General features: G+C 37.4%; 1 protein-coding gene across 1 annotated transcript in view; it reads left to right on the top strand.

Annotated features, from left to right (window-relative positions):
- The window catches only part of DMD (dystrophin), a 2,214,077-nt gene that overhangs the window by 713,048 nt on the left and 1,488,620 nt on the right, over positions 1 to 12,409 (top strand). The window lies entirely within an intron of this gene.

Below are 12,409 nucleotides of genomic sequence, written 5' to 3'. Positions count from 1 at the left end.
TCAGCACAATCCCTACTATGTTGTACTATTTCATCTAATTTAAGCATCCTTTACAAAAGTCAAATTAAAACACAGTCATTCATTTATACATGTTAATTTTTATTTGCTTCATTCATCTTATCATAACATCTCAAAGGATATAGCATGCAATATTTATCATTGTAAATCATAGAAATAAGAGTGGTAGGATTCAAATGACTCATTTCATGCAAATTTTTATTTGACTATATATCAAAAAAGGGCAAAATGTGTGTATGTACATATATATTTACACTCCACCGATATACACTACAGTGTGCAGTTGTATATCTAAACTTAAAGATAACTATTGCTATAAAAAGTAAACTAAAATGTTTTGCAAATCACTGTTAGTTTTATTTTTCTACTGCCTTCTGGTGGAAATAAAGCTGCTATTAATATACTTGCTTGTCTACAGGAAGATTGAGCTCACCTGTAACAGCTGCTCTTATTTATTGCTACAACAGAGCCTGGCAAGCATTCAACTGTGCCATCCATTTATTGGTGCTTATCACAAACAATAACCACTTTGTGCTGCGGAAATACTGATTAGTTACAATGCTGTTTTAACACCTTTGGCAGCAAAAAATGAATTAATAATGATTTTCAAGACATCTTATCAGTTGGAGTATATACATTTAATTAATATGACTTGTATCCCTTTAAATAATCTATTGATTTTATTACTTGCAAGGGTATGTGTAGTTACGTAAGATAAGAGATCACTGGTAATTTGCTAGCATGTGAACAGTAAAATGTTCCCTATGAAATACAGAAAATGAATAGTGCAGTTTATTACTATTATATAACAAGGCATGAGTATTGGAGTGTTGGGTGTGCTTAGGGCAGTATAACCAGGAAAAGAGTTGAACAAAATGAAGACATAATGGCCAGGACAGTTGAAAAACATAAAACATGTTCAGGCAAATGTGCAAAATACAAAACATTTGCTGGTGTTAATCAAATAATTATAGAAATAATGTAAACAAGATGTTTACATTATTTCTATAATTGTGCTAATGTATATTGCCTTTAATATAAAAATAATTTGAGTTGAAATTGTATTTTAGGATGTATGCAGGAAAATGTGACTCCATTGTTTATCATTTAACAGTTACAGCATTTTGGGGATTTTACTCCATATTTTTAGGTTTAACCTCAGAAGCTTGTGCTGTTCTGAAACACACAAATCCTAAAGGTATAGTCACATTATTCTCAGACTTGAGCTATGGATTGTATAGATTTATACATACATTTCAGTACATTGCTCTGAATATCCTTAAATTTGCCAATCAGGAATCTCCAGAACACTTTGCCAGCCTAAAGCTGGGTATGCACTATGCGATCTGTCCTTCAATATATTGTTCCGTCACAAATCTGAATGGTATATTGTAAGGATCGTGCATTGTGTACGTCTGATCCATTGTTCAGTGACGGTCATTCATCGCATCGTCCCATCTGTTGTTCTGCACAGCAGATGACATGATGCAATGAATGCCGCCATGCTGCTACATGCAGCATGGAACGATATATTGCACTGCCGGTACATAGGATCATGTAGTGTGTATGATGTGCGTGACGTATCGTTACATTGCGTCATTCCATGGGTCCACACCAGTGATGTGCGGTGAGGTGAATGGCCTGGGAGGCACACATGGAGGTGGATCTGATTGCTGGGAGCCTGTCTCACCTTCTACTCACTGTAACTCTCCCCTCAGTACACTAAGCTTCAGTGTCCATTGAATCTACTACCTGCATCACTGTGTCTTCTCTTGCTTCTGCTAACTGAGCTCCGATCACTGCAGTGCACTTTCTGGTCACATGACACATCTAAGGTTTCCATCAGTGCTCAAGACACGCCCCCATACTCAGAGGCATGCCTCCATTAGCTCTCTGTGCAGCTAACTGCTCATGGTGTGGCCCCGCCCCCAGCTCTGCAAGCAGTGTCTGACAATACAAAAGCAAAGCTAAGCTGTTACCTCATCTCTCGTCCCCCTGCAGTCCCAGGGAGCTCCACAAAGCTGGTGAGTGTTAATTATAAAAATGATTAGATATCTTCTTTGTATTATTCTAATTATTTTTATATCAAATCTCAGGAGTATGACAGGGGATACTCTGCCTACCCTGACTGCCCCTCCTTGGTACACACAGAGGTGTAAACAGGTATTTGAAGGCTCTATAGCAAAAGTTTGTAAGGGCCCCTGTGTACCACCCAGGGGCAATTTAAAAGAGGAGGAGGGGGCCAGTGTGTAGCCTCGGTTTGGGCCCCCTCCTCTCTGCCGGCACACTGAGCACAGTAGATTCTGGCTTCATGCCAGAATCTACAGCGCATGCACGGGTCTCCATGAAAATGGTGCCCGTACCTACTGTATTTTCCTGGGGACATCTTTTCTGCGCATGCGTAGGTCACCGGGAAAACGTCCGCTGCCATTTTCCCATTGATTTTTTGCTGCTCTGCAGTGCCGGCCCAGCGCTGCGGAGCAGCACATCGGAATCTGCAGAGGTATAAGTATTTATTAACAATGGGTGCAAGGTGTGCAGTGTGGGCACCCCTGGACCCGGGGGCTCAGAGGCGTATCTATAATGGGTGCCCCATAACCCATAATATTACTCACTTCTCCGGAGTCCCACGTTGTGCCCAGAGTCTATAACTCCGGCGATGGCTGCGCACAGCTCAGTGCGCTGCCGGCCGCCAGGCAGAGAGGAGGGGGCCCATGTCGGAGACCGCACACGGGCCCCCTCCTCTCTAGAAACGCCCCTGCGGGGGCCTATGTGCACTGCACACCTTGCACCCATTATAAAGACGCCTATGGTACCACCCAATGGTGAAAAATATATATAACACATGTAACTTTACAAGGAAGATAGGCCCACCTCAGCTCTGGGACCCATAGCAGCTGCACTCCTCGCACCTGTGGTAGTTAAGCCCATTGGTACACATCGTATAGTGTGTAGCCAGTTTACGCCTAGAAAGCCAATTTTATAAGACATACTGTAAATGTAACATTACTAAATCAACTGTTATATAATAGGAAACCTTCTCTTTATTAAAATGTTATTATAGTCATATTGTTTACAAATATTACATAAACCTATCTGTTGGGCGGAAACATCTGCCATAGTTAGCTTGTCAGCCGCAAGGTCATAAGACAAAATCACAAGTAGCATTGTATAAATGTGAATAGAAATAACAGAAGGGGGGGTTGCTGTTCAATCTCCAAAAACAATATAAAATGTCCCAGTGTCTGTGCCAGATGCAATAAACTCGATAACAAGTGTCACGTTTAATATAGATCTCAAGGCAGAGAATTTGAAAGCAGATGAAAAGTAAAAAGAAAAGTGACGTTCTTACATACAAACTTTCATCTATTTGATATGCAATATATTATTCTGTATATCAGCATTTATCAACTTATTTCATATACAAACTTTTTTATACTAGCATCTTAAAGAGCAAAGCAACCAGCCTCACATAACCCTTTCACTGCCAAGCTTGGCATTATGTAAAAGATTAAGAAAGTAATCTAATAAAATAAATCCATATATAGTCACTATAGCTAACAAATATCTCCGCAGCTACTGTATGCATCAATTTATTATATATTAATTTAATCCTTGTCATTGCAGCCTTTACATTTGTTTGGTGTCTATTTCACACAGAATGGAGCTTCTGTGGTTATATTTTGTTGTCCAGTGAATATTCTGGTTAGTTAGCCTGGTTATGTAACAACCACAGTCCAGTATTATGATCACTTGCATCTATCCGTCATATGGGTCAATCCTATAGGTGCAAAGGGGGCAATTTGCTTTTGCAGTGGAATAGAAATGCCGGAACGGCACCACAACTTGGCCCCTCTTTGCTCAATCTCACCTCGGACAAGAGCCCCACTTACACCGCAAGGGAACTTGTGGCTAATAGAAATGACCCCATAGTGTAGCTGCAAATCTGGTCATATCATTATCTGCTCCAGCATGCCATGTTTCCTAAAATAATCTGATGCACACAATGCATTCTCAGTGCGCAGGATTACAGCAAACAAGTAATGGATAAATAACCAAAGAAATGTACAGTGGCAAGTGAATGTGTCCCAGCACAAAAAAGAAGTAAAATAGTGCCCATATGTTTTAAACCTTTGTCTTTCTGATGATGGCTGTGTGCTGATGTATCATAAGATCCTGATAATGTTCCTAAGTCAGAAACAAATAGTCTTCACTGATGCATCCCAACCCCAGGCAGCTACATGTTCTGCATATCCATCTGTCCTAAACACGTATGTGACACTTACACAAAGGATATATTAGTTTTTTTTAACTAAAACTTGTTGATATAAATAGCTTAATATGCAGATAATGTTTGCAGTACATTTACTGAGAATAGCAGAGAATAGTTGTGGGTTCTATTTGAATCTAGTCCTACTTTGAGAAAAGCTAGGAAACTGCAACCACAAGTAGTAGAGATCGCAGTTATGTATACCAACCTTCATTATATATATATATATATATATATATATATATTCGGATTATAACTGTCATAATGTCATTCTTATAGTTTTTTGGGGGGTTTTGTCTTTTGGGTTTTTTTAGATAGGAAATTTAATGTCAGATTATTTTGTATACTTCAACGCACATTTGTTCCCAATAGGAAATGTTATCGATTAAGCCTTAGTGCAGGTTGATATTTCTGTTGACAGAAATACAGTGTCGTCTTTCTAACTTTGAAGTACTGTAATGTGATTGACGTGCGAGCCAGAAATATTCCTTCATGAAGTACTGTATATGAATTTCACATGAGTTATGTTAAACAAACCCACTAGGAGGCTTATCCTCTCACAGTTTTAGAGAGTTAATATTTTATAGAAAATGGATTCATTAAAAAAAACTTCATATATTTATGATTAAGCCAAACTTTGAAAAAACCTGCACTTGGTCTGATCAATGAAATTAAAAGGAATAATGACATACTGTATGTGTATACCACATATGATACCACTTAAATTCTAATGGTATTTAGAAACTTTCCATTCCTATGTACAGTAACTTGCACATTCTCCACATCAGTGCAATCGACTGGATGACAGAAGTAGCCTACATTATTTTTTTAAGATACTGGCCCAGTTCTTAATAGACTTGCGCAATAAAATTCTAGATAGAGCCTCTTTTGATGGGTGCAACACTAGTCAATATAGTTGTGATAACTAAACCTGCCAAAATCCCTCCACAAATCTGTATGCATATTAGACCAAGCAGCTAATGACATAATTTTACTCCTTACCTTCTCTCTCCACTAATATTTGCCTAACTAATTGAACCCTTAGGGGCATATCCATTTGGTCATGAGGTTTTGACCGCAAAAAACATTACGTTGACTTTGTGACCAATTTTGGATTACTGCGTTTATGAGAGCTCCCGATACCCATGGTATGCAATTGAAATAAAATTGGTCATTGGGTTTATTGATGGAAAAATCCTGCCGGAGGGTAAAAAAATGTTTCAGTCCAGTCAGCCTGCTGACGGCTTCTGAGGCTGTTTGCAGAGAGCATGAGCAGTTAGGTGTAGTGTATGTGAGGAGCAGGTGCAGGGCTATGGGTAGTGTAGTTTGCACGGGGAGCAGGTGCATGGTTAGGGGTAGTATAGTATGTGCACGGGAGTGGGTGTAGGGTGAGCGGTAGAGGTAGTGTTTCCAGGCAGCAGTTTCAGAGTATAGGGATAGTGGTAGTGGGTTGCAGGGTTAGCAGAGTAGTACCTCTCCCATGCCTGGTCCAGGAGGAGGAGTACAGCGTTGAAGAAGGTGAGTAATTTAAGGACTAATTTAACTAATTGGAAACTTCCAATTGCTTAATTAGTCATTAGGAGGGGTGTCCAAAGGGGTCCAAAATATGGATTTTAGGAAAAACTGGATCACTAAAAATCAAAACCCCACACCCAATTGAATACCAAAAATTTCACACATTCGAGAAAAACCTGCAGGTGCAAGATTTTTAGTAAACTTGCACTTAACCCTGTGTCAGGCGCACCTCTGGGACTCCCAGTTTCAGGCGCAGTGCACCTGACTGACGCCTGTTATAAAATCGTCATTAGCACCTAATTAACTCAATTCTAATGCTCTAAAGTGATCAGTGACCTTCATTAGGATGTACAAAGAGAAAATATATGGAAATCTGATTCCCAAAACCACATATATTGACCTTAAAACAAGTAAAACAAAAAATACAAAATTTTAAGAGGCGCAGTGTACCTAAGATGCCACCATGAACAAACCGACATATTTCCACAAAATACCCATAACCTTTGTAATTTTCATTCATAAAATGAACAAAATATACAAAATTGTGAGAAAATAAAAATAAATACATACCTTCAAAAGTCGGACAAGTTTGGGTGCAATGAGCCTGAGAGGCCATGAAGGTCACTACTGCACTCCACGCAGGCGGCGGGAAAACTGACTAGGGGGGTTTCAAACAGCACCTAGAGATAGAAATGTACTAGGAGGGCAGGCCCCTGCTCCCCCTTGCAGAGGAGAGGTGAGCGAGAACAGCTTTGTGGCGTCTGTCAGGCCAGCTGCGCCTTTCGCACGGTTAATTGAATATGTCCAGTAGCTGCAAAAATATGATTGTCTACAAATTTTATAGATATTAGAGTTGGAAAAACTGAGCAGAAACTTGCTATTCACACGGATGACCTTTTTACAATTTCTAATCTTCCCTCGTCTTTCATCTCAAATAAATAAAAATTGATAGCTTCATTCAGGATATAAAGGTATTTCCCAGAAAACCAGTATTTATTCTCTAAGCTGCAGTGAAAGCTAGCTTGTGACAGAAGTTTCCTTTTAACTTATACCAGAAAAATATTAAATATCTAGGAATGTACATTACTAAAGTAGAACAAAAACTGTTCCAAGCCAACTTTTCTCAACTGTGATCTCTTTTATCAAACTGAGCCTAGGGAATTGAAGTCATCACTTTTTTTGTTTGAATAGGTTGTTTCACTCTGGTTAAGATGATTGTCCTGCCCATTTTTTTATATTTTTTTCAGACCCTATTTATTCATATCCAAAAAAATATTTAAATTCCTAGAATATTACACATGACACTTCATTTAGGGAAGATACAACCTAGAGTTCAGCTTCATATGTTACAGAGATTGGTGTGGAGAGGAGGCCTGAGTGTTCTGAAATTTAAGCAGTACTATTAGGTTGTACAGATAGCTCAATGTGTTCTCTGTTAGTTTATGGTCTGAAAGAGATTGGTGTTTAATTGAGGCTAAGATTCTCGATGACACCTTGGTCTCCTCTCTCTTCTGGTATCCTTTAAGTGCCCAAACTTGTCTCATATTCACACTGTAAGATCTCTTGCACTCACACTCTGACAGACTAAACAAGCTATATAAATTGACGCTGTTTGCTGCACTCATCAGTCCACTATCAATTAATCTTTTTTAAGCCATGGCTGTCCGATCAAAGGGTATTCAATTTTTTAATGACATAACATAAGATGCTTCCTGTCCTTCTTTCAGGGGAATACATTTTTTTTTATATATCCAAACATTTATTTCAGTTTTTAAAACTAAGAAACTTTCATGCTTCTATCAAAATATGCAAGGTAGGGCTTAATCCATCTTAGAAGCCCTTAGTATCATGCAGTCTTCCAACAAAGGCATGATATCTTTATTTTACAAGTAACTTTAGACAACTGGACCAGAAGTCACAATTGGGACCACAAAGATTGGTAAGAAATAAGACAAAACACTACCTTTAGTCCCATATGAGTGTAGACTAAAGGAAATGTATCAGAATATATTACTTTATTTATTTTATTAATGTTTGGGAGCCCTAGGCTTTCTACTTTACTATATTACAATACAACAATGTATATATTATACATTGTGTACTTGAATTTTTTACTATCTATCTGTGGTTCATCCACCTGGTTTAACCCATGTGGACATTTGTAAAATATACAGTAGGTTTAGTTCTACTATTGGTAGGTTCACTTGAAAAACAAATATTATACTGTACAGGTGCTTTGTGATGGGTATGCAGACAGGAAGCCGATGGTCAAAATGCCGACCACCGGCTTCCCAACTGTGCAATCCCGACAGAGGATTAACGACAGGTGTCAAAACCCCGACGCCTATCATTATCCCTATTCTGGGAGCCCAATGCCCTGCATACCGAACGATGTGATAGTCTCTTGTAAACTTAACAATTTCCATGTTGCTTGTTAATTTGGAAAGAAATTAGCAAAATGTAGCATTTCTTTACCATAGTTGTTCTTTGTCCTAATTGAGGTTGACTTATCAGATACCGTAAAAGTGATAAGGAAATAATTTATAGTGCAGCCAATGGATTCAGTAGTAAAAGGTCTCATTTTCAAAGTGAGAGCTCACTCAATTGCTAATTATGTATTTTACAGATATATCACCAAGGCTGTTACAGGGGCTTCAGTTTTCATGACAGCAGGCTGTCCCTGGCTCCTGTACGGAAATGCAGATTAGTATTACTATAATATCTGCACAAGGCTATAGTCCAAGCCACTCAACAGTAAACACTGCTGTCCTGGTTAATGACAGAACCTGCTTCTGTTTGCTTTCGATATACACTGATTGTAACAATTAATATCAACAATAAGGGGTACATTTACTAAAGGGAGAATTTTAGAAGTGAGTTTTAAAAGCAACCTATCAGATTCTACTTAACATTTAACTAGCACCTTCTAGAAGATAATAGCTAGAATCTGATTGGTTGCTATGGGCAACATCACTTTTAAAACTCCCTTCTAAAAACTCTCACTTTAGTAAATTTACCCCTAAGTCTTAAAAAATGACTGCTAACAGGAGTAAAATAACTATCTTGTGTTTGTTCAGCACAACTTACAGCTCATCAGCACTCTTTGGTGTCAACAATTTAAATATCAACATTATGAACATGTCGACATTTCAACCATGTTTACACATTGAATGTCGACCTAAAGTCCATGTCAACATTGTGACTGTCAATATTCAGAATCTGTCAACATTCTGAATGTCGACTTTTCATTCCACACACATAACAATGAGCCTCAGAAAATTTTAAACACACTGTGACAGTTGTATTACTACCCACAGTAGTATAATTCTACTCATCACTGCCATTTTTTTCATATAAGACAGTCTTGCTAAAAGCATATAGGGATCTTATACAGTATGTAATGTTATGATCATATACATAATTGTCTTGTCTTTTACATAGTAGTAACCAGAATATGGCAGTAAATAATTGTAGTTCTATTCTAAATTCTCCATCAAGAAGGATACTAGTTTAGTCAGGTCAACTTGAATTAAAGGGCCCCATTTAATAACGAGTGATATGCTTATTATCGCTCGTTACTAATCTTAAATGGTGTTCCAAGCAATCAGTTCCTAACTGTAATTTTACAGGCTGTGTTTGCAAAATGACAGTTAGGAGCTGATTGGTTGCTGCACCATTTAAGATTAATAATGATAAAAAGCATATCACTCGTTATTTAATGGGGCCCTTAGTGCTTACTTGTTCTATCACTGTTTATTGATTTACTAGAAAACACATTGAAAATAAATTGCAAAACTATTTCTATATCTGTAACTTTTCGATTTAAAAACAGCAGTCATATAGCAAATTATATCAAGACAAGCAGTCTCATTGATAAAGCTGTGTTGAACCACAACTGTAAAGATCATTGACAATGCTGTCCTGAAGTTAAATTTACTTTTGGGATGCCAAACACCTGTCATCCACAGGGCTGCTACCTTTTCAATATGCTGATGGGAGGAGCTGGGATGATCAGGCTGCATTTTGCTTCACTAAGCACCATGTTTTGCTGCTTAATATAATTAAAGGAGACCCAAATGATGGTGGAAGACCACTATTAGCAGCACTTAAGGGTAATAGAGACAACACAGAGCTAAAAAAAAACACTTATCTTTAAAAACTGAATGACTCTTGACTTATATATTAGGACGCGTTTTTAACCTTTTATGTTTTGTGTAATCATATTTACAGTTACATATATACAAATATACAAACATATGAATGAGATTCATTCAAACAGTATTTTAAGGAAAACAATATAAAAGGTGATAAATAAATGGGGTGCTTCTTATTTACCAGTAAACAAGGCTTTAAAGGGACAGGCTTACCCTTTTCACCATATTCATTCCTAGTGGCTGCAGAGAAAAGTGGAATCGTAGACAGGGTGTTATTGTAAAATGTTTTAAAAAAAAAATGAATGGACACTTTTTAAAACACAATAAAATCTAAAACTAATTAAAAGATAATAGGGTAAAATATAAATTAAAAATGTTTCACAGGTGCATCTTAAATACTTATTATCAAGAAATATTGACTTATAAATCCCAGAAATGAGAACAAATTACATGTAAAGTGCAAAAAAAAATATAGTAAACATTAAAAAAAGGGAAATTTTTAAGTTGAAATTTGTAAAATATAGGTATATCCCAGCAAATTAAGGACAGGCAGCAAAATACTGTAGGAGTGTAGTGCTAAATGACCACTTTTTTAAATTAAAATACTGTACATAAAGATCATAACAATGAAATACATTTTTTTCAAATAAACTAAAACTGTTGCATTTTTGCAACATTACAGACATATATATATATATATATATATATATATATATATATATATATATATATAATATATATATATATGGGTTAGACAAACCACAAGGAAAAGGAAGCCAGTGTGGTTTGGGAAAGAGTTAGCAAAAAAGATAGCCTTTACGAAATACAAGCAGATGCAAAATAGTGAAGACAAAAAGGTGTATCTTGTAAAACAGAAGGAGGCTAAGAAAGTAATCAGATGTGCAAAGGAAAAAGCTGAGTAGAAAATAGCACAGTCAGTGGGTAAAGGGGGCAAAACTTTTTTTAAGTATATAAGCGAAAGGAGAAAAACAAAAAGTGGAATAAAAGACTAAAGGCAGAAAGAGGGAGTCTTGTTGAGGGAGACAATGTAATAGCTGATCATTTTAATTATTTTTGTTCAGTATTCACTACTGAGAGAGAGGGCAAGGGGCCACAGTTAAGTTGCAGGAGTAATCAGAAAAATGAGGTAGGAACAAGCACATTTACAGAGGAGAAGATCCTAACAGAACTCTCAAACTGAAAGTGGATAAATCAATGGGGCCAGATGGGATACATCCACTAGCTATTGGAGTAATTCCAGAGGACTGGAAAAGAGCAAATATTGTCCCACTGCACAAAAGTGGAAGCAAGGAAGAGGCAAGCAACTACCGACCAGTGAGCCTTACATCAGTAGTAGGGAAATTGATGGAAGCACTCTTAATTGAAAGAGTCATAGATTATCTCAAATCCAGCAATTTGCAGGTTCCCAAACAGCAAAGATTTACTGGGGGGAGATCATGTCAAACAAATCTTATTGACTTTTTTGACTTGGTGACTAAGGTAATAGATAAAGGGGGAAACCATACATATAGCTTATCTAGACTTTAGTAAGGCTTTTGACACTGTTCCACATTGCAGACTGTTAAATAAACTGGAAATCATAGGATTGGATACAAAGATAGTTGAATGGATAAGATCATGGCTGCAGGATAGGAAACAGAGAGTTGTAGTAAATGGAGTGCAGTCTCAAGAGGGAAATGTTACCAGTGGAGTACCTCAGGGATCTGTACTTGGGCCAGTGCTTTTTAATATCTTTATTTGTGACCTTATAAATGGTATTGAATGGAAACTATGCCTTTTTGCAGATGACACAAAGGTATGCAACAGGGTAGACACACAAGGAGGGGTAAAACAAATGACTTATGATCTAGGTAGACTAGAGGAATGGTCAAGAACATGGCAACTACAGTTTAATGCCAAAAAATGCAAGATCATACACTCGGGTCTCAAAAATCCAAAGGCTAGATATAGTATTAATGGCACTATACTGGAAACTACTGAAGAGGAAAGAGATCTAGAAGTCACTATTTCAGGTGACTTATAGGCAAGCAAACATTGTAACAAAGCAATGAGGATCCCAAGTCAGATGTTTGGTTGCATAGGGAAAGAAATCAGTAGCAGAAAGAAAGAAGTGATAATACCACTGTATAGGTCATTCGTACATCCTCATCTCGAATACTGTGTTCAGTTCTGGAGGCCATATCTCCAGAAGGATATTAATACATTAGAGACTGTACAAAGAAGGGCAACTAAAATGGTGCAAGGTCTACACCACAAAACGTGCCAGGAAAGACTAAAAGATCTTAATATGTATAGTTTGGGACAGAGAAGGGAAAGGGGGGACATGATAGAAACATTCAAATATATAAAGGGGTGTAACAAGGTAAAGGAAGGAGACATTCTTCAAAGAGAGAAGTATTAGAACAAGAGGACATGTTCTGAAACTGGAGGG

Source organism: Taudactylus pleione, unplaced genomic scaffold, assembly GCF_031769625.1.
Source record: "Taudactylus pleione unplaced genomic scaffold, aTauple2 ptg000609l, whole genome shotgun sequence".
Taxonomy (NCBI): Eukaryota; Metazoa; Chordata; class Amphibia; order Anura; family Myobatrachidae; genus Taudactylus; species Taudactylus pleione.
The sequence above is the reverse complement of the archived record's forward strand: the minus strand, read 5'-3'. Positions and strand labels throughout refer to the sequence as shown.